At 40.3% G+C, this 26515-nt stretch overlaps 1 protein-coding gene across 2 annotated transcripts in view; it reads right to left on the reverse strand.

Moving 5' to 3' along the window:
* TNRC6C (trinucleotide repeat containing adaptor 6C) overlaps positions 1–19642 on the reverse strand; it is an 82003-nt gene extending 62361 nt beyond the window's left edge. For both annotated transcript variants that reach the window (XM_032199435.1, XM_032199434.1), the window contains exons 1-2: positions 19619–19642; positions 18688–18709 (exon numbers count right to left, since the gene is read on the reverse strand). The gene's annotated coding sequence lies outside the window, so the exon portion shown is untranslated. The remainder of the gene's footprint in view (positions 1–18687; positions 18710–19618) is intronic.
* Between the last annotated feature and the right edge of the window lie 6873 nt (positions 19643–26515).

Below are 26515 nucleotides of genomic sequence, written 5' to 3' on the forward strand. Positions count from 1 at the left end.
TTAACTGTTAGGATTTCTCTGCCGTCCCACTAACATTTGTAATTTAGCGGTGGGCTAAAGCCAAGGAGGCTCCATGGAGAGAAGTACCATCTAATCCCTCATCCCGGATCATCTTCCTGCTTTAGGAAGAGGGATGTGTACGATGCGGTCATTCAGCCCATCTTAGCCTTGCGCCTTTAGAAAGCAGCTTTAGTTCGGTGATGTCTGCCAGGATTCGTATATTAGCTAAATGCAACTGAATAAAAATACTGTGAAGTTACTGATTGTTACACACTGCACACTTTATTTGAACAGCCAGAGTTTAGAATTCTACAATAGAGAAAGAAATCAGCCTCTGAATACACATCCATCCATCCACCCCCAAATCACTTTGGATAAGTATTTTTGCAATAACAGGAGAAATGACAGTTTTGTTAATTGATTCTACAGAAGACCGACATTTTATGCAGGGAGCAGCTACAGGTGAGTTCTTTCTTGCTTGTTCTGGAGCAGTTTTTACATCATGCTTACCAACCGTTATGTTTGTTGGCTGATGGAGCTCTCCAACCTTAAATAAATGCTCTTGGGTTTTCCGTGAGAAGGATCTATGCTAGGATCAATCCAAAAGCCACTCTGCAGCTCCTATTTTTTGCAGTCTGATCCATTCATCTGAAGACATTTCACAGGCTTCATCAAGATATGGGCATAATTTATTCTAAAACTATATTCAGACATATGATCGTTGCGTGAAGTTAGCAGATAACTACCCCCCATAAATTGATATATATTAAATGTTGAAATGTATTTGTTATCTATTCAGTGGGTTTCAATTCAGTCAAAAATTAATTCCTAATTTTGATGCTGGAAAACCTCCTTTGAAAATATGTCATCCAGAAAGATTTTACAACCATCTGTGGGAAATCAATATTTTATGAGGAAATCATAATAACTTATAGGGCCCACAGTGACAAGTCAGTCGCAAATCATCTTCCCAGGAGTAAGACTTCCACATTACTTCTTATAAATTAAAGGTTTTATTTTAATCTTCATAGCTGGATCTGCTAGAGCCATATAAATATTAAAGAAAGCTGGAAAGCGTATTCCGTTTGGTTGTATTTCACAATTTTTGAAGAACTAAACATTCTTTTCTTAAACATACATTGGTATTAACAGCACTGTGGCTTGTTCAAAAGCTCCCTGCTGGCTGGCTGGCCAGCTGGCAGACTCACCAGCAGACACAGCCAGTATATTCAGATTAAGGACATTCCTCCAGACCTCAGCAGATAGGTAGGAAAGGGAAATAACAGCACTTATTAAGCCTCTGCCCTGCACCCAGCTGCACATCTCAGTGACTTTGTACCTAGGGGCCTCTGTGGACATCCTACAAAATTTGGTCAGAATTCACCAGAAATGTCTAAAGCTAAGGGGAGAGACAGACAGGAATCTCTCTCACAACCCAATCTCATAAGCCTCACTTCCAGAGGAAACCAAAAATATATCCATAGCAATTGGTTTATTAGGGCATTTTCCCAGAGTCATACATAAAATGCCTTTAAAACTATGAATCTGCACTGTTCTTGTAGAAGTTAATACTGCTAATTTTGTAACAATGATGGTTTCTGACATGGAATTTTTATATGACATTGTCATAAGCAAACTGGGGAACGCGAGCTAAATGTAAAATTGGTTGAAATATTCTCTGGAAGAATCAATGGTTTGTTGTCATAACAAAAGCGTATTTCAGAATATATTCCCCAGGGACTTGATCTACACCTATGCTGTTCAATATTTTCATTAACAACCGCACGATGGACTAGATAATATCCTTATTAAATCCCCCAACTACCCCCAGGCTAGGAAGAAACAATATTGGGGTGATGAGACTGCCGCGGCACAGGATCCAAATTCTGATAAAGCGATGGGAAACTAACAATGAAGTGCTGTGAAAGAAAGTTGGCTGCAATTCAGTAAGGAAAGCCACCTTATTAGGCAGGAAGAATTAAATGCAGAACATCCAACACCTGATCCCACAGCAGTTTTGCAGAAAAAGGTGCCATGTTTTAGCACATCGCAAACCAAACCAGCGTGAAAAGGTCAGGCTTGTAAGGAAACAAGCATTGTGACGGAACAACTAGCTATGAGGCTTAAAGTAACCCTTCTACATCCATATGGCACCTTAAAACCTTCACTAAAGCACTGCCAGTACCCATGGTTGGACATCTCTCTTCGAGAAAGAGCCTGACCACCTGGAAGGAATACAAAGCGAAGAGGGATGTGGAACCATGAACGACCGCAGCACGCAGAAGGCAAGGTGGGAGCTCAGTCTAGAAGACCCTGGGTACACACAGCAGAGAATAAAATACAAAGAAAGAGGAAGAAATAATTGTTCCATCCCAGGGTGAATAGGACAAGACATGCTGGGTTTAAATAGCAGCTGCAAATATTAAGATTTACGTTTCTAACAGTAACGATGATGAAGGTGTATCTGAAGACACGCTACAGGTTCGGTGATATTACCTCAGGGCAAGAGGCTGGAACAGGCGACCTCTCCAGAACCCCCCTAGCCATATCTCCTACAATCCCACCACAACACGGAGCTCCAAATCCAGTCCTCCCAATTTCCACTTTCCTCAGTCATGACAAAGAAATCATTTTCTCTCAGGTTGGTAATCACAGTACTGTCCTCACCTGCTGGTTTTTCAGTTGAAGATGTGTTCCTTATTCTTCAGCACCACTCGTCCAAACCCAACCCGCTTTGCTCTTGATTAACTTCAAACTGTCTCGTTCCCAAACTACCTTTTATCCCTCCACGCCAATGCAATTTGGCTTCTCTTTGTAAGCCCTTCGCAGCCCACCCAGCCACAGACCCACCCAGCAACATCGAGTCCTAACCCTGCCATATATGACCCTATATTCACAGATTTAACTTCTCTTATGAGCTGGAGAAGCTCCTAATAAAAACCATACATCCTTGCATACTTCTGTGCTCAGATACTAGATTCTGTTTCACTTCCTTAAACAACTTCTACACATTTTTCTGTCTTATCACTCAGCAGAGAAAGTGCCAAATACTTCTCTTGACAGAAAGATACAAAACCTGTTTACTTTGTGATGCAATCTGCATTTTTAAAAGTTTTCTTCAACCCCGTGCTGTTATTCTGGTTTGGTTTCACACGCAGCAGGCTCCTGAAGAATACTTATACTTTAAACAGCTTCCAACAATTTCCTCGCTGCTTTCTTCCATGTTAGCACTGATTATAATTTTAATTTTAAATTCACAATTAATTAGCTGTGCCATTAAAAATGGTACAGCTAATTAGGTTGATAGGTTGTCATCAACAATAGATTGATAATTCAAAGCAAATACGATGTTGTTTAGCATTGTATTCTTTCACCCTGTAATGTTTATTGTAGGTTGTGAGTGCACACACATGGTTTACCATGGCCTGCTTGATGAATGGAAATTGGATTGCATACATCAGACCTCGAATTTAGAAGTCCAGGTCATGAATCAAAATTCTGGGTAATGGAACAGTTAAATTATCACAGCTACGTTCCTTCAGGATGTGAACTGATAACAGATGGTAACTTTCAAGGCTTAACAATTCGTCTGGTTTCTTTCAAGCGATAGTTCTTCAATTTACAGATGATGTTAAGCAGTATTTATGAATTCATGTAACTCAAATTCCAGTGTTAATCATATACATCTCTCTACTTGCAGATTTGTTCAAATATGCACCCACTGTAAAGCAAAAGACAAATAAATAAATAAATACATCTTGCTAGAAGCTGGTCCCCAGGCTACCATTTGTCCTTAAGAGTAAGCCTCAGACATTTCAGCACAGACATATTTCGTCCAACATGTCATTGTACATTAACTTTGAATTCAGACTCTAGTCTGAACTCAACTCCCACCTCAAAAGCAGGATGCTATCAGGCAGACTTGTCTCTTTAAACAATACACTGACATTAGAAAGCCAACTTAACTATTAAAAAAAGGAAAATAATAAAGCTATTGGAAGTTTTTAATCACTCGTGTTAATAACATTAAGAAACATTAGCATTAAGAATTGTCTGAAAAGGATGGAGAAGAGATAAGAGATTGCTGAGATGAATTAGCTTGTGCAAGGTACTATTGCTCAACAACCAAGTGAGAGGGCAGCTCTCAGTGAGGAGGATTGCTCTGCTAGAGCTCAGCAGCATTTGCAGAGTTTTCTCAGGTTTCTGAAGGAGGTTTTCATATAAAACAAGTTCAGCCCCTAACAGCTAGAGAAGTCACGTCTTGGATACTTCCTCAAATTATTTTAAAACATCTAAATCCCATCCGCTGATTTCACAAAGACCCACCAGGGACACACATGTGAAGTTGTAGTTCACCAACAGGACAACTTGTTACAGGGCCCCTCTCTCCTCTGCTCTTGCCCTCCAAACCCTTCCCAAGCGTTGCTCCAGGCAATGCAACCCGTCAGTAACCGCACAATGAGAGTCAGAGACAGGAAACAGCTTACAGCTAAATTATACAATGCTAACACTATCATCACTGCAAGTGCTGGTGGGAAAATCCAGGCACAATAATAACAGATTAAATAACTTCATACAGAGCCACATAAGAATTCTGGGCAGAACCAGCAACTGAATCCTTTAATTTAAGCTGACTGTGTGCATTTAATCTTATTAGACAACATTTTACACACAGTTTTCATATTTAAAGGATTTTTTAAAAGCAAATTTACAAGTGGTGCTAAGGCAAACTGGCAACAGTATTTTTCCTTCATTCAATAAAAGCCATCTCCAGACTGAATAGCAAGTATTCTTTACAGCAGAGATCTGCTCATTGTTAAATCACTTGTACGAGCAGATGAATATGAACACCCACAGTAACTCACTTCATACATAATTAACAACTAGAATTATCACAGTATTGACCAGTTTACCGTATACAGCAAAAGCCTACCATTTCATTTGCACCTTGAACAGTGACACATCTCCAGGTTACAGCTCACACAAACAAGTCTCGAGACTTGTTTAAAACCACACAGTAAGCTGGGCGAGCTGGTGGATCACCAGATTACACATTAACATGGAGTTTTTATAACAGAAGCAAAAATCTTATAAACAGATCCATGTCTTTGGATGTGGTTAATGCCTGTATTATATTAAAAAGACTGTTAGCACCAGCCCTTTTGTAGCAGAATACATTCAAGGTCTGGAGGTCAGAGCTCACCCTGAATGCCTGCTGTGTTCTGCAGAGATGCTGGAGGCAGCTCTTCACGTTGGGGTTGAAGGGAAGGCAGTGAATCAGAGCACAAATTCTGCCAGTTCCAAACCAATAAGTGGTTATATATTGCAAAGAGATACCTCACATACCCATCATTTCCATCTTGGATTGCCTCTACAGAAACACATTCAGTGTCAGTATCTGGCATAAATGCTGTAGGGATGTCCAGAGATCACATCACACCTAGAACATGCTGCACCAACGTTTGTGCATGCAAGGCATGTACCTGGTGTACAAATTTTAGGGTGTCCCACGGCACAGTCAGTGCTAGTATCCCAACCAGGCTGCAGGAGAACTGGAAACACTAAATATTCATGCTATGTCGACCTGCTTTTCCAATTTGAAATCTGAGCTGGAAAGCAGGTAAGGACTCTGGCTAATTTTCTGAGTGTCTGGAAATTGCCGGCATGTTTTTATGGATCAATTCCTTAACTCGTGCACTAGGACACATCAGACCTACTGGCTACAAAGAGAGTGTGCACGCAAGCTGCAGATCAATACACGAGAGAGGCCCTAGGCCTATAATGCATGCACACGCAAAAATTTGTAGCAAATCCATTCTGGGTCTAACATAACCTAGACTCGTCAGATTCACTACACGTGCACACATTTTTGTTCTGGAAAATATAAATATAGCTACTCAAATGACTTCATGTTTCAGGGGGTGGAGGCAGGAGGAACAATTGCATTGGCATTTAGCTCCCTTCAGACGTTCCTGTGTAAGCACGGAGATCGACTGCTTGCTGATTGCAGGCCTGCTGGTGAAGGTAACGTGCTCGACATGATCATGAGATGAAGTTTAATTTTTATTGACATTGGCTGTGTTGCTGAAATCATGGCACTACGCATACATGTCAAATCAACTAGAGCCCTGTATAAACACAAAGCCTTGGCTCCACTGTCATGTACATTTATGGTACCAAATAAATATTTTAAGTGCAATACTAAAATAGTAACAATTTTGTGGGCAAGAGCAATGTTTTAAATAAACCAGTAAAAAGACCCTGCAAGTTTGGCACAAGCCTTTAAGTTCACATTCTACTGCAAGACAAGGCTTAAGAGGATGTTTATAGTGCAGCCCTGCAGATAGCAGAGGGATGGCAGAGGGATGGCTGAGCTATCGCCTGCATCAGTCAGCACACGGCTTTGCAGGACCAGCCTCCCCTCCTCAGCAGCAGGCTCTACTGCGAGCCTCAGGTACCTCGACCCAGGGGAACTGGGCATTACAACTTAAGGAAAGCTCAAACTGAAGTATTTTGGCCTTAGATTTCCCGGTCTGAATGAATCCTCATGGGGCTAACTGCAAGGGTGAGATGAAAAAGTGTTCGCTTGTCATTTGCACAATTATTTCAGGAATGAGTGCTTTGAGCAACCAAGTTCTTAAAAACAAAGATGGGAATATCGACACCACTTTAGAAAACTGTGCTTCACAAAATTTCACAGATTTTTGTTCCTAGAAAAATGTTTGAAGTTCCACATCTTGTTCTGGATGCAGTTCCTAATACTGGAAACACAAGCTGTGTGTGTGTCATTCCTGTGGCTTTAAAATGATCAGATGAATAAAATCTGGACCCCCAAAATGCTTTATTGCTCAAATAAACCCAATTAAAGTCATGCTCTAAAGAGGAAAAAAAAAAAAATAAGTCTAACTTGCAGCATACTGACCTAGACGAAAAAATACACCAAACATAAAACGTGTATTTCAGTTCTTTTGATACCTTCCTTTTAAATCTAAATAAGATTTCGAATATGCAGCCAGGTTTTTCCGAGTGAGTTTCCCAAAGACTGGAAGTTTTTTGTTTAGAACAAAGAGTTCATCTACATGATAGCGAAGCCCAGGCTGACACAGAATCTGAAGCAAACTCTTCATTAACGCAGCTTAAACTGAACAGATTTTTTATGTCTCCAAGGCCATCGTGCATTAATGCCATATATGAAAAAAGATTTAAATTATTCAGAAACGCAAAGAAAGTAGTTCCAGCAGTTTTCAGGCTGCCTTCTTCTCAAATCTTCAAGAAAATGCCTTAAATAAAAGCAAACTAAATTCTGAGTGCATTTCTGCAATCACTTTGCAGCAGCTAAGATGAAGCCAAAAAAAAAAAAAAAAAAAAAAAAGCTCAGCTCAATTTGTTGAACACAGCCTGGCAGAAAACCTCTTTTGTGAGAGGGCTGCAGCCCCAGCAGGTCCATTAACGGCCGGGCATTCCTGGGGAAGCTTTTCCCTGCTCCTTGAGATGCGACTTTGGCATCTCTAAAAGATCGAAGCAACCAAGTTCACTAAAAAGACGGCGAAGGGGGAAAAAAAGGCGCCGAGTGGCGCTGATCCATCTGATCCATCTGCCAGCGCTCGTAGGGCAGCAGCAGCGGTGCCGCTCTGCAAAGCAGGGCTGCTGTGTTTGTTGTTTGGGATGACAGCTCCTGCTGCAGCAGCCTGTCACCATAGCAACTTTCGGTAAGAACTCACAATGCACCCAAACGAACTCCGAGCTAAATTAACTTATTGCATGTCACCAGTGAGAAATGACTGTTCAGAGGTAATTTTCTGTACTAATATGTAATGGAGTTAACTCTCTAAATTGAATTAAATTAATTAAATGCCACTCCCAGTAAATCAGATTCTATTACATGAATGTTAAAAGAAATTAAAGATGTTTTAATAAAGATTACTAATAATAACTTAATATTATTACTTCATTTTAATTCAAAAATTCTGCTGAGTTTATTTTAGACACATGTCTTCCCCTTACTAGGAAGGAATACCTAATTATAGCACATGCATTCATATGCATATATGCACAGATTTAATTTATATTATATGCACATATTTATTTTGTATACACGTACTTAGACTTATCCAAAGGAAATCAGACCAGCATTGTAAGGACTGTTCACCTGCGAAATATTGCTTGGTTTAACATGTGAAATCCTAAGCTTTTCTTTCCCCACACACGCATCTTGATCACTGTTGATAACTGCTGATAAATTTTCCAAGCCTTCAAGGATTGTGTCCAGCTTCTATAAAGTTTTATTTCTGCTGAAAACATTTTGCAACAAGTCCAAGTGCAGAAAAAGAGGAAAATACCAAAGCTGTCTAGGCAGGCCACAGAAACAACATGTCTTTAATGGCTTTACAGAGCTACCTATTATTGTATTAACTTTGTTTTTTAATCTGCTGCTTCCTGCACGTTAGAGTAGGGCAGTCAGCAGGGAGACAAATCCACGATGCCTCCATCGCCCCGTGTCGGTAAGGGCAGGCTGTAAGCGCCAGCTGATGGTGTTCATGCTGCCTGACCCTGACGTTACCCTCGGCTCGTGTTAAAGACTCACCAAAACACCCCAGGTCAGAATTACCCAGCGCCATTTAAGCATTCCTCCTCCTCTGCGTGAGCAGGCAGCTGCGACAGCAGGGGGAGCACACGGCTCCAGATCTGCCACCCCCGGGGGACAATGACGGGGGACAATGACGTGGCCCCCAGAGCAGGCTCGGTTCAGGTTCTGCTCAGCACCCCGAGGGAAGTCAGCGCTGCCATAAAAAGAACACTGTGTAAAATATGGCAAGTGTTTTAAAGCATGTTCTGGATTGCAATTAAAAAACAGCCATAAAAACAAATGTGCAAAGCACGGGTGCGGTAATGCAGTGACCATTTAATGGATTGGAAAGTTGTAACCTGGAATAAAATACTGCCTAGATCCCAAGTATCAGTAAAATGAGATTATGCATTTAAGTTTCCACTGTTATTATGTGTCTGATTTATTGTCCAGAAACTTTAAGTTAGAATTAGACTTTTTAAAGTCTTTGTAGCCATAATAAGGCACCACATCACAAGGTCTTCACATTCAAAATGTATTTTACCATTCAAGGTCCAAACTGGAGAAATACTATACACACTCGTGGCATCAACTCAGTTATCCTAACCCTTCATAAAATAATGTGAATGGACAGAACACTACGGATCAAGTGTTTAAGCATTTTTCCTGATGTAAATGGCTTTTCATTAGTACCCTCTGGAGGGAAATAAAATGCTTTATCTTACGTCTAAGAAAGTAACTAAGGACCTTCTCTGAACAAAAATGTTACTGCCAAGGCAACACATTTCTGAAATGTATACTGAAAGAAAGGTGAGACAGAGACATGGGGCTTGCTGGAGAAAAGTAGAAAAAAGGTGAAGAATGGGCACCCTGGTCTGGTTCACCTTCTCTGGGAAGGAAAAAAGTACATCAGAACTAAACAACTGAGGTAACTGAAGATGATCTCCAAGATTTGATTTCCCACAGTGACTACTGCACAAATTAGAAATAACTATAGAACAAACAAAAAAAATCGTGACTCTCGGAAGATGGCAGATATTAAAGTATGAATTAAGATGGAGCCCATGTCAGAAACATAGCATTGGATATATTATTTTCTTTCTGTTTCGTTCAGAAGACTTTCTCTTGTTGAGGAGAGATGCCAGACAGAGGGGAAGAGAACAGCCTCCCTCAAGCGTGCTTGAGAAGAGCTGAACGAGGGCTGGGTGGGCCCACCACCTGCAGCACCCTCAGGAAGCCTTCTCATCTTCTGCCAATCGGGCCTAAACAACTGCAGTGCGAGCTGCTGGGAATTACAGCAAGTGATATATTTGAATGTCTGCTTCAGAGGTCTACCTGCAGAGAGCAAACGGTTAGAGAACAAAGAGGAAAGAGGGGGAAAGGAGAGTTGGAAGAAGAAACTCCGCGTTATCAATTCAAGATGCTTACGGAATTAGAGAAGAGGCCACCTGAAATTTAGGAGCTCCTTAATGCAAGCTGAGTTCAGAGAGAAATAACTGAGCTACAAGAACCAGCAGCAGCACTGCTATGAGGCAGTTCAGATTACAGAGCTGAACGCCGGACTCAGCTTGAAAGGCATAAAAAAGACTCAGATTTTCCTTGTAAACAGCAGTAGTAAAATTACTGTTACATAGCTTAACTCAGACGTTATTTAATAATCCTCCAATTACAGATACTGCATTTAAAAATAATTCTAGACTAAGTGGAAGGATTTCTAGAGGAGAGAAACATAAATGACTATGGTTTGAAAAATGGCTTGAAAACACCAGCACGAAGAAAGGCTGCACGAAGGCTTGAGTCAAAAAGAGGACACACAAAAGGCCGCTGCGGGGAGGGGAAGGCCTGCTCTGCACTTACCGGCAAATCAGACAAGAATGGGCTTAAATTACAGGAAAGACTGTTCAGGCTGAGCCCAAGACTACTTTCCAACAATAAACAAAATGTCTTTCAAGAACATCTGTCAGGCCTGTCTGACAGCGCGGACATGGGTAAGACAATCCCTTCTTGTTTGTCTGAAGGGCTGTAGCCAGTCCTGTGAGCCTAAGGCTTCAGTGTGAAATTTGGAGTTTTTAAAGGAGTTGAGGGCCTGTCGATTCTGGAGCTTTGTAACCTGTATGCTTCAAAACTGTCCTGGGAGAGCCTGCACAGCCTTGGAGAGGACAAAGGTCTGGCTCCGTAAAAACTACTGGAAAGAAAGAAAAAAAAAAAAGACACTTTGGATTTGGCTGCTTTTGCTATGTCAGAAGTGTTAAGGGCATCCTGAAAATGGGAGGATGGATCTTCAGGAAGCTCTGTGATGTGACAGGAGAATTACTACTGCCAACAAGGAAGAGGCCATCAAGAGCTGGAACCATTCCTCAGCTTCAGCTGGGCCCCTTGGGCAAGCAGCAATAGTTGCCGACATGCTCGGGGCAGCTGAGGAGTGCCAAAAGCATTTGGTGTTGCTGTTAAACACAGGTCCCACAAGTGCTGAGTGTCAGACCCTGCTGCCGTGCTTCAAAAGCAAGGGCAGGATGCTTAGTAAGGACATTACCTCCTCTCCTGGTGATCTCGGACCTGCAATCAGCCGTGTGAGTAAGCACCTTCAGGAAGGTAATGCGCACTGCGCTGCCTAAACCTGTTCAAGAAGAACCGGAATGATCGGATGCACGGCGCAAACACGGCCAGAATGCTTCAGAGCACTTACCGAAGCGTGAGCTGGTTAAACAGACACTTTAAGTAGTCGTGCAGAATTCGTAAAGTATGGGCTACCATCTCTAACAACTCAGGAAAAGCATTAAAATAATCTAGCAAAACACAAGGAAGTCAGGAGGCAGACCGGATTCTCAGAGCAGAGGAATGTCAACACCAGATAGCCAGCAGGAGAACACAAGGTCCCTCCAGCCAGAGGCTCCACGCTTTGCAAAAGAATCAAAACACTTCTTCATTTCCTTCATTTTCCCAAAATAACCCTCTCCAGCATCTGCACAGTAACTACCATGAGAATGTGCACCAGTGTCACAGCATAAAGCTGGTTTCATGCTTCCCAAGGAGTGGACCAAGAAACCTTAGAAAGCTGGCATATGCCTCAGAACAGTCTGGCATCCCGTGTACCAAACTGAGCCAAGACATTTGCTCTCGCCTGATGAGCCTCTCTTCAAGCTTGTAACTTGCAGATCCCACAGATATATGGGATACAAGCCTCCTCCAGGCAGTGGTATGATAATCTATCAATAGAAAGTAGCCATCACATTGCAGTTGAAGGAAAGCTGATAGGTTTTCATGGAGAAAACATCACAGCAGCTGAGTGTTTCCCATGAAAGAGTGACCTAAATGAGATAGTCCTCAAGACAGACAAGAAACTGCCTTTCTATACACACATCTTTAAATAAGGCTAAAAGCTAATGACAGTCTTTAGTTCAGAAGGTAAAAGAACCAAACCAATAAGTAAGCAGAGCTATAATGTCACTTGGAAGAAAACCCATCTTGGACTGCTGGGTGGGTAAGAAAACTAAGAGATGCTCCTGGTCCATGCTTCTCAGCAAACACAGAACAGAGTGATGGCATGTCAAAAATGAAAAATGCATCTGCTCTCTAGTACTAGGGCATATATGCTCTGGTGGACAAGAAATCTCAGACAACTGTCTATCGAATACGTATTTACCAATTTTAAATAAGCAGGCTGATAAAGAACAGAATGCATGCTATTGTCTCAATTGTCGTGACGCCAGAAAGTGCAACAGTTTGACTGTCTCATAGTCTACGTGTTTAAATATCCTACATTAGGCAATGCCCATTACAGAAAGAAAGGTCTATTGCTGAGTGTGGAAGTACACACCGTGGGCAGATAAATAATCATAAAACAGCATGCAGTTTGATCATAACAACCACTATTATCATTGTGTAGCTGTGCTAAAATTGGTATTCTAGAATGTACAGTTATCAACAACTGTATTGGCAGTTGTTGTGCCTTTCAGAAAGCAAGTCAGGGATTTATCTGAGAGGCATTAGCACCAAGGGACACCAAGAGAATTAGCTCCAGATGAGAAAAACCAAACTGGCGTTACCTCATTTGTTCTCAGTCTCTTCACAGGGTACTCTTATAATGTCCAGACTTGAAATTTATCAGGCAATGGACATCGTAAAGAGAAATCTGAAGAAAGCATGTAGTCCTACTGCCTTCAAACAGTACAATGGTTACAGCATTTGAAAAATACTTTCATTTGTGCCTAGGATCTGAAAGCTCCCATTTTCACCCTGTTTTAAAAATAAATATGCACAGGTAGGGCTGTTACCATCTCAAATCTGATAAGCCCACGTCACTTTCTAATTGAGGAAACTGAGAAAAGGGAAACCACATAGAAAAGTAGAGATAAATACTCTGCCTGTATTTATAAAACAAGCACATGCCTAAATTTTCATGATAGGAAACTACAACAGACTGTATAAAGCAGGGGGTATAAGCACTGTCTCTGAGAAGTACCAACACTATCAGGGACCTCTGATTTGAGCTCTTACCCACTTTCCTATGCTCAGCTGAGGAACCTGAGAAGCCTTCCAAGGCAACCACCAAATGAGACTGGAGGTGCTTACTTGAGCTATAAGGAAAAGAACCAACTCTGCAAGAAGCTGAAGCACTTCGCTTCTTCAGAAGTCAGCTGTCCTGTAAATCCTGCTCAGGACAGGAGCACATCAGGAGGAGTATCGTTTCCGCTTTATTTTCAAATAACCCTGAAATTTTGCATTTGTTTTCTTTAAAAAGAGAATTACTTTTTGCCAAAATCCAGTACCGCTAGTTTCAGTGCCTCATTGTCTGCAAATGGTGTTTATTTAGATGCCGAAGAGTCTGTAACTTCACAAGAGCTATAGAAGACCTAAGACTGAACTATCATCTCCAGAAACTCAAGATGGCTCATTACAGCAATCCCACATGAAAGAAAAAACAAGAAACCAAGTGTTGTTTTTTTTTCTCTACGAGTTAACTTCGAGCCTCCACAGTCATTCTGCATGCTTTGTCTTCTTCTGTATGCAAATTTCTCCTCCTAATGCACTCCCACCTTTATAGCATTTTCTACTCTTCTGAACCAGTGTTACGGCAGGGACTCTACAAATTATCTTCACACTCTGTTCTTTGTAGATTGTAAAATTGTAATTACTTCTCTATCAGAGAACTGCTATCTCAGTCAGCTGTGAGAACAAATTCATGTTTGTTTAAAGATTCTTATAATAGCAAAACAACACAATGATAACATTTATCAAAAAGAAAACATATTTATGTTATAAAGCCTTAGCGTGCGGCACCGGGTTATCATTAGGTTATCAAATGACTGCGTATTACGATCTAATTGAAGAACTTATTACAGTGCCCCCCTTCCTTCTGCAATGATGATTTATGGCACGTTTTGTCACTACAATGTTAAAGCGTTCAGTACAAACACAGCACTTAACTAACAAGATGGCAGAGGCAGATATTCAAGTATAAGCTATAAATACTCAAATGAATCAGAGGTTTTTAGTCTGTTGTAAATCCTACCTGATTTGTAGGTTGAAACACATTTCCTAATCTTGTCTAAAAACCTCTGTTGGCCCCTATAATAATAGGGCACAAACTAGAAAAGTTCAAACCTTAAAAACAAAACAAAAGACTAATTGTGTTACATAGTCATAATTCTACTTAAAAGTACTGGTGAGGTTCTCCAAAAAGCCTACACTTTCTTATTTCCTATGGAACTACCCTTAAATGTGGATAACAGCCAGAAAGTGGCTGGTAACATACATGAAACTGCATGTCTGCAGAAACAGGTCTGAGTGTAGGTTGAAGGAAGGTAATTCACATCCAAATCGATGTGAGCAGAGAACATTAAAACCGCACCTTTGGGCAGGGTAAGTGAAGAATCAATTCTAAACAATGCAACAATCTACACGTCTGATTTTCAAATGAAAATACGAGGCTTTGAAAAAAAGTATGCCACTACTTCTGCCATCAAAATAGAAATGCCAGAGCAGGGGACAGATTCTCGTATCTTTCCACCTACTCTTTTTCCCTTTTAACTTCCATTTATAATCCAGCAGATCATGTCCCTCCAGTTAAAATACACTGTACTGCTTGTAGTATAGAAAATGTTATGCAAATTTTAAAAAGTATCTGTAGAAGTTATGTCAATATTTGCAGCACCACAAGTCTTTTTTTAATCAACCAAACACATACTGTTAAATGCTTTCTCTTCTTTTAAGTCTTCCCTGCTTTCCCATTTTCTGCTTGGAAAGCCCACACCCTTCTCCCTGGTCAGATGCCATGAACGCACTAAAGACAGACCTACAGCCATCATAAAGATCCTTTAGACTGAAGGAAAAATATTTTCATTCCTAACCAAAGGTTTACCAAAATATTTTCTAGATTCAACTGAAAATGGTAAATAGTTGACTCTTTTTCCTTCTACACATGTAGATTTTGCACATACCTTCAATGTAGGTAACGCTAGAGAATTGGGTAGACACTTTGCCTGTCACTAACCACGGTAGATGTTTGGGTAACAGAGTTTTATTGCCACTTAAGCTATTCTATACCAGCACTTCAGCTTCAATTTAGATTAAGAGCATAGAATTCAGCTGGGATGGGGCAAAGCAGTCAGGGACGTGGTCACCTGTGTGCTGGCTAAATCTGCAGCAGCTGGCTGGAAGAAAAGCAGGCAGCAGAATGCCTTGACCTCACAGTATTTATCACAATAGCTCTCTATAAAAAGTCTCCTGTAGTTATTAAGTAACAGCCATTTACCATACCAAGGATTGCTTAGTGCACTGTGCAGAACTCTTACTGGTAGTTAGAGCTGAATGTTTCCATTACAAAAGCCTTTATGTACAAAGTTTCTTCATCAAGTGCATATAAAATGCCAAGAGTTTACGCATTCAAAATAAACACTAATAGGCTTTGTTCAATGGTCCCGTTCTCAAAAAAAAAATAAAAAAAATCACCATAAAAGAACAGTAACGTGGAAGTACAGTGCACAGCGTGCAATACAAACATGCTCATTTCCCACCTCATCTAATTCGGCAGCACTGCTCTCCAGCTGAACAGGAAGACGACTTTAATTTGTTTTCAAGTAATTGAGAAACATCTCAGCTCCTTATCAGTTCTTCTAATCTTTTTTCCTTTCACACATTGCCTACAATTGTTGCCAACAGTATATCCATAAAAGATTCAGACTAAAAAAAAAATAAAATACTCCAGCAAACAAAGCTGCAGGAAAAAAAAAAAAAAAAGGAAACTTAAGCTGTTATGTGGAGAAGACTTAAAGAGATGGTTCTTTGTTTAACCAGAAAAAATAATTTAAGTTGTTTAAATAGACACGAGAGCAATGTAAGGGAGCGCTTCCTATCCCTGCACCTTCAGAAGCAGCCACAAACCTTCCCTCTGTTGGTGGAAACCCGTGTTTATTTTGGAAGGGTTTTGTGCTCTGCATCACAAATGAAAACATTCGGCTGGGTTTGAGGCCTCAGAGCAATAGTTAACTGACAACACACCACGTACGCACACCCACAGGAAACCTCCTTCCTCCTCACCAGTTTCTCTTTCCTGAGGCCTCCCCAGAGACTGAACATGCAACAGCTAGCATCGGTTTACAACAAAACGTAGCTACACACACGAAGCACACAAGATGGGGCAGTAACTTTATATTTTCTGTTGTACAAGGAAAAAAAAAAAAAGAAAATGTAATACAAGATTTTAAAAGCACCTCGATCGCACCATAGCTTTCTAGCACACCGTAAGCCAACCAAAAAGGCTAACAACCTTTTCTCCTTCTTGGCAAGTCCTGCAGCTTCCCTCATTCTAGTTACCTCAAAAAAAGTGCCTTCTTCAAAAATGCAGCTGGGAGCAAGTAAGAAACAGGATAAGCATGTTGTCCTAATCAGCTGAAAAAACAGGAACTGAAAAATTGTTCCCCATCTCACCTCTGGTTGTACAATTTTCTTAATTCTTCTCCAACAGACCCAAATGGTGTGAGTGCCTCTCATTATCACAACTACCCAGTTGCAGAACTGAATGATAAATTTAAACTGGCTTTTTTTTTTTTTTTCTTTTAACCCTAAGTTACCACATTTTGAGGCAGGATACAGCTTCCCCTGCACATCCAGGCTGGTCTCAGTTATTGGAAAGGTCAGAGTAAAAAAAGTCACATCCATACTGTAAGCAACTGTATGAAGTTACCTCTTACCTACCAAACTCTGAATATGGTGATGTTTTGCAAAATGCTCAGTCCCAGCTTGGTTTTAATCCTTGTTTCAAACACCATGTATATGCAGTAGCTGCTGCAGTCACTTCACCCAGTTTTCCAGTGTCATCTCATCTTTACAATGCATTTAATTGCTTTGTCCCTCATATAATAAATTAACTAAATTCAGTGATAATCCCTGTGTTGCCTTTAGTTCTAGCAGCATTTGTCATTCAGCCATGAATACAAAACAAAATAGCCAGTGCAGTACTGCATTTATGGCAGTAGCATAGGACACTTAAAGATAACAGACAAAAGTCTCACGGAGAAATGCAGTCCCTCAATTTAAAACAAATGAACTCACAGCTGTACCTGAAAAAAAACTGAATTCCTATCATGCTATTTTTAAAAACTTACATTAAACTTTATATTTTCAAACAATTAAAAGCAAAGCTATCACAACAAAGACAGAAATAGTATCTCACCCAGGAAAGGAGATGGCACTGTGTTTCAATATAACAGAAATCACGACCCATTGTATTATCATGTGAAAATGAGCTTAATTAGTTACTTTGACAACAAAAACATCTGCCATAGAATTATGATATCAAAAGTCATTACAATACATTATAAAACTGAAACATCTTTGCACAGAAATGAGTTGATTCATAGAACAAAATATGTATTACTTGGAAACAGAAATACTCCATTTAGATAGAAACCCATCATATATCTGAATTTCAAATTTTTCACGTGCTTAAGATTTCAAGAGGCTTAACTACTTCTGCCATCTTCTCTACTGAAAGCAAAATCTACTGTTACAAACTACAAAACATCTTACAAGGCAGATGCTACAGAATTCAGATTCAAATTTTCTGATTTCACACTCTTTCTTCATGTCAAAAAGTTTGAAAAGAGAAAGATGGAGTTTCAATAAATTGCTTGTCAGTTTCTTCATCGGGTAATTCAAAGACTATTTTTCTGAATTCAATATCACTGGAGTGAAAATTAATTTCTGCTATATAAATACATAAAAAGCTTTTGAAACATAAGTTGTTTTGCCAATCCCATATGTTAGGCTTGGCTCTTCTCTAATTCCCAGTCTCGGGAATCTGGGAAGCTGTACTTCCCTGTCTGTCACCTAATTATGTAGCAATAAATAGGAGTGGATATTAACGAGTCCAGAACTGTTCTACAACCCTGAGTTCTGTGGGGTGGCAAAGGACAGGCTAGGAGGAAAAAAAAAAAAAAAGAAGCCAACAGCTGCAGAAGAGAGGCATTACCTCGGCTCTCTTCCTCACCTTTTTTTTAAGGCTGTAGCTTCACCAACCTTTCTCCTAGGGCACAGCTCTAGTAGCTCACTGCCCCAAAGAGGAGAGTGTTTTGCTTATTTCTGCTGCTTCCTGGACCATTCTGCAAACCAATTCAATTCACTTATCCAGAACGAAAAAGAAAAAAAAAAAACACAAATAAAAAAAAAAAAAAAAGGTGGTGGTGGTGGCTATGGGGTAATAGCTTTCTCATGAGTTCAGTGTATTGAATTTACTCACTGAATTGAGTTGAATCATGCATAGAGGGGAAGAGGTTTACCCTTGGTGGCAATTAGCTGTCTTTGAAATATCTAAATGAAAAACTACATCTGTCCTGAACATTAGAGGAAAAGTATCGTATACATTGTGCTAAGTTGCAGAGATATTTAATCCATATATTCCTGTCAAAAAGTATGTTATCCAGCAAGATCAGCAAAGTAAAAGCTTACACTGAGAATCCCAACGTGAAAAGTCAGTTCCTCCAACCAAGCTTTAGGAACAGAACTATCCTAACAAGATATTCTCTCCTTTTTAAAAGAGAACGTAATTAAAAGTGCAAGCACATTTTTAAGCATGCCTTAAGAATATCAGATGGTTCACAAAAGAACAAATATGAATTTACCTTTGGTTTTTTGTTCAGCAGCCTGAAAGAAGAAAAGAAAAAAAAATCAACTGCTTGTCAATATTCAAAGGGATACCTAGTAATTGTATGGCTGTACTCCTGACTTTTTTGCAGAAGATGCTTATATAAATCAGGCATTAGTTCTAATTAATGATCAGAGAACGTTAATTTAACTCTGTAAACCAGGAAGGTCAGAATGGCTATCGCTGTCTGACAAGAGCCAAAAGCACATGCCTACAAGACAGTAAAAAACATGGCAAGCAGTATGACGGGACCCCCACATACCCACCCAGCCTTCCCTCACTAGAGATTCTGAGTTGTCCTGAAGTAAACGGGATGTCTGTGACCCTTTTAGAACTCAAGAGAATTCAGTTCAATGAATTTGTCCAATATCCCTTTGAATCCATATATATTACTAGCTTACAAAGAATAACTACACATTTTGTGACAACCCATCTTTTTAAATCTACCTGCTTTTCTTTTTACTCGATGTGGAATTTTTATACTGAAAAAGAGAGCAATTTCCATCCACATCCCAAAGGCCGCATAGTATGAAAACTAACTCCATATACTTGAAAAAAAAAAGGCAAGAGAACACAAACCACAGAAAATGTGCAATGGCCTTGGAATCCCCAGCCACTTCAGTATCAGTTTAGCCTAATCCAGTTAACTTTGCATTGAGGTTGCCAGGGAGCACTCACATGATACAGCTGTGGAAGCAGTAATCTACCATCAGTGGATGGTAAGCAGCTTGGGGCTTGCTAATGAACCGTCACAACTACTTCTGCTGAGATCTTTTGACCACAACCTCACTCAAACTCCACGGGACTGCTGAATTGTGTCAGAATTATTCACAGAAAGGTTGCAAAGTCAGTATATGTAAGTTACAAGAAGTGTGTATATATAATTAAAAGCAGTAATATAAACAAACCTTTTTCTGAGCACCTTCCTTCTTTTTCTTTTCTTCCTGCTTTTTCTTTTTCTTTTCTTCCATCAAATGTTCCTCTTCTTGTGTTTCTTGTTCTTTCTCCCTGATGGAATAAAGGTTGGGAAGAGCTTGTCAGTAAGATCAAGTTTATCTAGGAAGCTAAACAACCTACTAACCATACTGATGTTGCTAGTTTCCGAACTCTCATGTCTACAATAGGCTGCTTTTAATGCTGTAATAAAACCATCATGAAAAAGCTGTTCCGAAACTGAAACGTGTAATGAACAAAACGGTAGGGAATGCAAATTCAAAAATAATAGGTCTTATTTGAAACTCCTTTCCTCAAACACTCCAAAGTACTACTTAATATTAGTATGTTCTATGGAAAGAAAACTTGAAAACTTGAAAAAAAGGAACAAAAATAGCTAATGTTGGCTTTCTTTAGCTATGATTCACAACGTACCTTAAAGATTATGCATGAGTACATTATTTTTGAATTATTTTTCTTTTTTCATTAAATACTTAATTTCTCATACACATCATTTTTGCTCTCAAGGGAAAAAACAACTGTAAAACAAGGCCCAGATGAATTCAAATTACCGTATTTTGTTTATTTTCTGTTATAAACTCTAGCTGAAGAATTTGCATGACTATAAAAAGACTGTTCCAGTGTCATCATGGTTAAAACTTAGAACTAGGAAGTTGTCCCAGCTCAAGACAAAACTGTATTTGAAACCTCCCCACTTGTGCTTTGTTGTCCCTCACTGTAGTAAGCAGTTGTAACACCAAACCTCCCCCAGCATCCTTCCAAGCAAATACCAATGCAAATAATTCATTTACTTTTCAATAACTATTTTATCTTCTTTGACAGCTCTTTAGGGCCCGATCATTTATCAGCCTTACAGATCTTCTGAGAATACTCTGTTTCTGAGGGGCTGAAACCATTACTATTATTATTGGATTAGATGCCTTCAAATTATTCATCAAGATTACTCTTAGCCTAACTTATTATTGCTTTGCATTGAACTTGCCAAAGCTTACATCCTTCATTATTGTTTAGATTGGCTTTTTTTTCTTTCTTTTTTTCTTTACTTATCATACCTTTTGCTTGCTTGCTTTTACCACAAAAGATCTATTTGGAAGGCGAGCACTTTAGGTACAGAAACAGATACTCTACAGATTCTGCATGAGGTGTTTTCAAGCAGTGCCTATTTTACCTTTTAGCTGTTTCTTTTATTTTCCTTTTGCTCATTTTGAGTTTGCGCATTCTTACACAGCTTTTTGAACACGGAATATTGTGTGGTTTAGGGCTGCAGCTGCTGAGGGGTGATCCGGTTTTTGGCTTTTTCAGTTGCCTGCAAATACGGATTTTGGCCACTGTAGACACTTTAATGCTTACAGAGATCCTGCACAGGGCTCCAGACTAAACCAAAAGCAGCTTCCCTTTCCCTGTGTTTCCCAACAGTAAACATTACAGTAAGCAATTCAGAGGTCTAAAGACAGGTGTTGGTGCCCTTTTCAGACACGATAGGGTATCCAAAGTATTTACAGAAATGACAGGTATGGTGAGTTCTGCAGGAGACCCAGTCTGGCAGAGCAGCTGGAGGCCAGGCACAGCTGGGGTGCCTGCTGCACCACTGCAGCTCAGGACACCTGAGGTGGCATCAGGCAGCTGTAGTTTAAATACCTCAATCCCTTCCCGTCACAACCCAAAATTCATCACCTGCACGACTGCCCAAACACACGCCAGTTTCCAAGGGCCATGTTGCAGACACGGCACTGTAAATCTCTGTTCGAGGAGCACTTGCTCTGAAGAGTTGCAGATACGTATCGAGATCGCACAAACACTGAATTTGGGATGGGTTTAAAACCACAGCTTTAAATGGATTGTTCTAGGGCTTTGCAGAAAGCAATGACTTACACTGCCAAAAGGAACCGAGTTGAAACCGTAATAATTTGACTTTTTTCCCGTTAGCTCAGTAGAACAGAAGTCCCCTGGATTTCAGTAACTACAAAGAACAACATCCACTCCCTACGTTTTCAGTGCCCCCTGCCTAAGTCCTACCAGACTCTACAAAGCCCGTGTCTTCAAGCGATCTGTCCCAAGCTGCCAGACTACTACCAAGGCAAGTTCTAGCCTTTTTTTGTTTTATTAAAACAGCAGGTGACTGAAGCAAGTCAGCACAAAGTAGGAAACTTTTTGGTTTCCTCTTGCTATGACTTAAGTAAACCGATGATGTTATAGCAATTCCAGAACACCACAATTATATTCAGATCCCTTTTAATAATCAGTGGGGTATTAAAAACAAAACAAAATAAAAAACTAAAAAACATAGAAACCAAATACCTAGAAACCACAACTGCTCAATTTGCAGTTTTCTTTAAACTATGAAAGTATGTACTTCCCAACTTTCTTGTTAGGCTTTTTTTTTTTTTAATACCAACTTCCTTTAATCACTGCCAAAGTCTCGTTGCTTAAGTCGGACTCCAGTGCACACATCTCTATTTGTCCTGTCAAAATCTGCCTTTCTGTCCTCTAAAGCTGGTTCTGTTTTGACATTTCCCAAGCACTGCTAGGTGTCATTCCCTCCCTTCTGCAGGTAATACACTGTATCAGAGCATTTTCTAAATGAAAGAACAGCAAACATTTTGCTCCATTAAAAATACAATGTATTTTATTACCATATTATCATATCAATTACAACATAAGAGGTAGAAGTGCCACTCCTAGTGGAAACCTGTTTTTTATTTCATTTCTGAGTTTAAAATAGCCTCAAATTAACTCAGAAAATGATACTATAATTTTTAATGGAGTTCAATTTTCAAAACTGATTTACATAATGACACTTCTGAATACATATGCTTTAAATATGCTTAAAATAGAAATAAAGCTCCAAGTGGCCTCTCAGATGGCAACTCTTGCTGTCACTTCTAGGCAGAAATTAGTCATCTAAGAGCAAAACAAAAGGAAAACAATAAAAACATTGCTATATAAAGTTTGATTACATTGTCAAAGCCATGTGTTGTAGTTTTACTTCCTGAGTGACAATTTAATCTTTATTACAGGAAACATGCTAAAAAAACGAATACAAAGCTCGTGATTTAAACTAGAAGTGTCATATATTTGTATGAGTTTGCCTTTTTCATATATATATAGATCTGAAGTATCAAAATCATGGGGGATTTTTATAAGCACAAATCAGCTTTACTTTAACATCAAGTGTTGGTTTAAAAATTGAAATTAGCTTATTAAATCTGAACCTAAACCCAAGGCTATCTTTAAAGTACTCAAGCTTAGGAAGCTTGCTCAGAATAGTAAAGCAAGATGAGAGGTCACAGTACAACGCGAGAGAACTACGGTTACTTTGAGTCAGTGTCTATTATACAAGGGCTTATTTTTTCCACTAAAATAAGCAACAAATCTAGGTGGATTTTATTTTTTAAGCTAAATGAAAACTCGAGTTTTCTACTTGCATCAGGCATGGGATCGCTTTCACATCTGCAAGTGCAGCTGGCATTTTGTGCCAGCACCACAGTGACACTCTAACAGGATTCTGCAACAAGCCTTTTGGGGATATCATATTCTTTCACAAACTTAAAGCAGAGCCTATCCACGTTGTTAGAGGCAGGGTTATTGCCCATCCAGTGCCTTACTTCAGACATTTGGCAACAGCCAAGGACCAGGCAGAGGCAAGGCCCTCGCCTGCCCCTCCGCGCCCCACAGCTCCAAACCCAGCGGCCTGAGGGATTTCTTTTGCATGTATTTAAGCTGCTGAGGGTTTCTCTACACACAAAAACGGTCTGGAATGCTGCTCTAGCACAGCATCTGTGATCATGGTGCCTTTGCCTGGTTCAGCCCAATGAGGGAATAGCTCTAGTACCTGAAATTCCAGCACAGCTCTTCTGCTTCCCGCGTCAGCAACAAAAGTTGCTGTTACTGACAGAAATCCTACACATTACCTACACTTCCTTAAGTATTACTGTGGTTTTGACTTCCCCCACCTCACAACAGGGCACCAGGTGCTTCTATACACGAGCATTTGTCCTCACAGCGATGGGGAGGGGGACTTTAAGCTAAACTTGCATGAATGCGAGAGGCAATCGCGGCCCAAAGGCCTTCTGGAGGCCTCTACAGGAGTACGTGCTGGTAACAGGGGGGTCTGGACAGCACAGGCATGAAACACAAAACAGCCACCTAGCATGGTACGGTTTCAATTAAAAACAAAGAAAATTACTGTTCAAAAGGTTCTTTACGATCTGACTCCAAAAGGTCAGAAAGAAGTGGCTGAGATCGTGAAGGCAGAATGCGGCTTAAAGAGTAGAAACAGAAAAGGGAAAAAATACTCAAAATAAAAAGCAGTGAATACTGGAAAGGCAAGTTTCGATTACTTCAGGACAACTGAAGAGCACTGTCACACAGGAAAAGAGGTGATAAGTCTTGGAAATCACACGAATCCAAAGGTGAACGTGGACACCCTACCCTGGAGGAGGAGCAGGGGATCACCGCACCACCAGGGCTACCACAGGGGCTAAAGCAAGGCTCCATGTCCACCTGCTGCTGCTTGGGTTTCCTCTGGTGTCCTAATTCCACCCAGCCCTTCATGACCTTGCTAGAGGACACGCCGGGGCAAGGCAAATTGCTGGCAAGGCTTCAGAAAGTGCCAGGCTTTCCCCCTTGGAGTCTGGGCTTTTGTTAATCAAGAAGAGTCAAACCAGTCCCTAATTACGAGCTCTCCAATCACCTCAAAACCAGAAAGCGACACACAAAACTAGGTCAAATAAATAAGAATGAATATAAAAAAATCTGTACAAACATGGGTACAAAAATGAGGAAGGTCAACAATCAGCTGGTGCTGCGCATGTAAAAAGTAATAGTAAAGCAATCTCTAAGTGCTTCTGGAATAAGCAGGGCAACAATTTGTGATACTTTGTGGAAAAAGGGGCCTCTAGTGACAGATGATAATTGAAGGCCACAGTGATGGCCTTGCTCTTCCTGCCTCAGTCTCCACTGAAGGCTGCCACCCACCCGAAGTGGTGCTGTGTGTGCAAGGGGCGACAGCTCCACGTGGGGACTGGCAGAAGAAGAACAAACAAAACAGAAAATGGAACTAAACACTTTACTACCACTCCAAATAGGAGATTGGGCCAGCAATATAAGAACAGCTTAAAAAGTCCTCAGAGAAATTGTATGTTTTTCCACTGGCTGGGCCTGATGCAATTTACTGTAAGAACAACTGTGTCTAAGTCCTCACCAATTACCTTAAAGAATCTGCAGAAGATGGATGGCACCCTACAAGACTAACAAATGGCAAAGATTGTGCCTATAACGTAAAAAGGGAAGGCGTAAAAACATCAGTACCAGCTAACAAGGATTTGTGAAGAAAAGCTACATCAAATCAGCCTGATTTCTTTCCCCCCTATGGCATAGCTACAGGCATTTTTAACAAGGAAGAAAGGGGATGCAATACAGGTAATTTATTGACTGTTCAAGCAAAATGTAAAGCTTTGTTAATAAAAACACAGATGCTTTATTCATTTTCAAAGAACAAGGTAGGGACCGTAAGCTAAAAGAAAATACAGTAAGATGCCTGCAAAGCAAGCGGACTCAGCACTTCCCCCTCCAACAAGGCAGAGTGCCACTGGGTTTTGTTGCAGTACACACGTGTCCAGCAGCTTTCAGTAGTTTATTAATCACTTTGCTGCTGGAATAACGTGTGTGTTAAATTTCCAGAAGATGTTAAGGCATGGGGCTGCAAAACATTTAAGGGCAGAATCCAGAACTGGATAAACTTGAGGTGTAGTGTGAAACAAAGCGAAGTGTAATGCAGTAGGAGATGCAGGGCAACGCGTTCAGTAGGGATAATCATGTGCCTCAGTACAGCAGGGGGAACAACTGCCTGAACACCAGCTTTGGGGAGAGAAAAAAAAAAGTTTTTACACCAGATCTTAAACCAAAGGCAAGGCAACAATGACACAAGCAGTCAGGAAGCCATTGCTGGTGTAAGAAGTCCAGTTTTGAACAATGTGCTTCAACAATTTAACCTGCGTGGAACTTTCCACACTGTAGCATTATAAAAACAAACAAACAAACATTAGGAGACATACGAAATCTTTCTAAACACATTTGTGGAGAGTAAAGAGAGTATCTGAATAAAGGAATACATTTTTATTTAAAAAAAATAACACCAATACAAGGCCAAAGTGACACAAAGACAACTAGTCTGGAAATAAGAGGCCTCTACCCATTTGTGAAGTAAAATCCTACAATATCCTTTCACAGAAATTAATAGGGGAAAAGCCCTCAACTACAGCACTGTGTATGTGTTACATGTGTAGGTGGGATCATGCAGCTTGAAACTAAACCCTGTAACTTGAAAGTCTGGGTGGAAAAAACTTGTGCCTGTGAAGAGTCATAAGTGAAGCTTGAGGAGCATTTCTGTTTGACCTCAATTTATGACTTATTAATCCCAGGCTCTGGGGTTTCCAGCTGCCAAATTACATTCCTGTCCTGCACTTGTCACTCCTTAATACATAATTTGACTTGATGGGATTTCTCCCTTCATCTGAAACATCAAATTATCATCCACGGCTAACTGTGGGTCTGGTACCTTATTTTTCCAGTATCTGGTCAACCTCTCTCGAAGCGTGGAAGGCAAAGATGCACGCCTAGCAAGAGCAGTCGATTGTCTGACTTCTGAGGCCACCCAGAAATTCCACCAAAATTCCTGCACAGAAGCCGACCTCCATAAGACTATCCTCGATCTTTCCTTTTACTCTACAATGCTGTTTTGGCTCCAGGTCTTCTTTGTGTGCATTTTTATTTGTTTTCATTTGATTTGTTTACAAATTACTGTAGGTACCTTCAGGCCTACGACACTCTCTAGACCCTTGTCCGCAGCC

Source organism: Aythya fuligula, chromosome 18 (assembly GCF_009819795.1).
Source record: "Aythya fuligula isolate bAytFul2 chromosome 18, bAytFul2.pri, whole genome shotgun sequence".
Lineage (NCBI taxonomy): Eukaryota > Metazoa > Chordata > Aves > Anseriformes > Anatidae > Aythya > Aythya fuligula.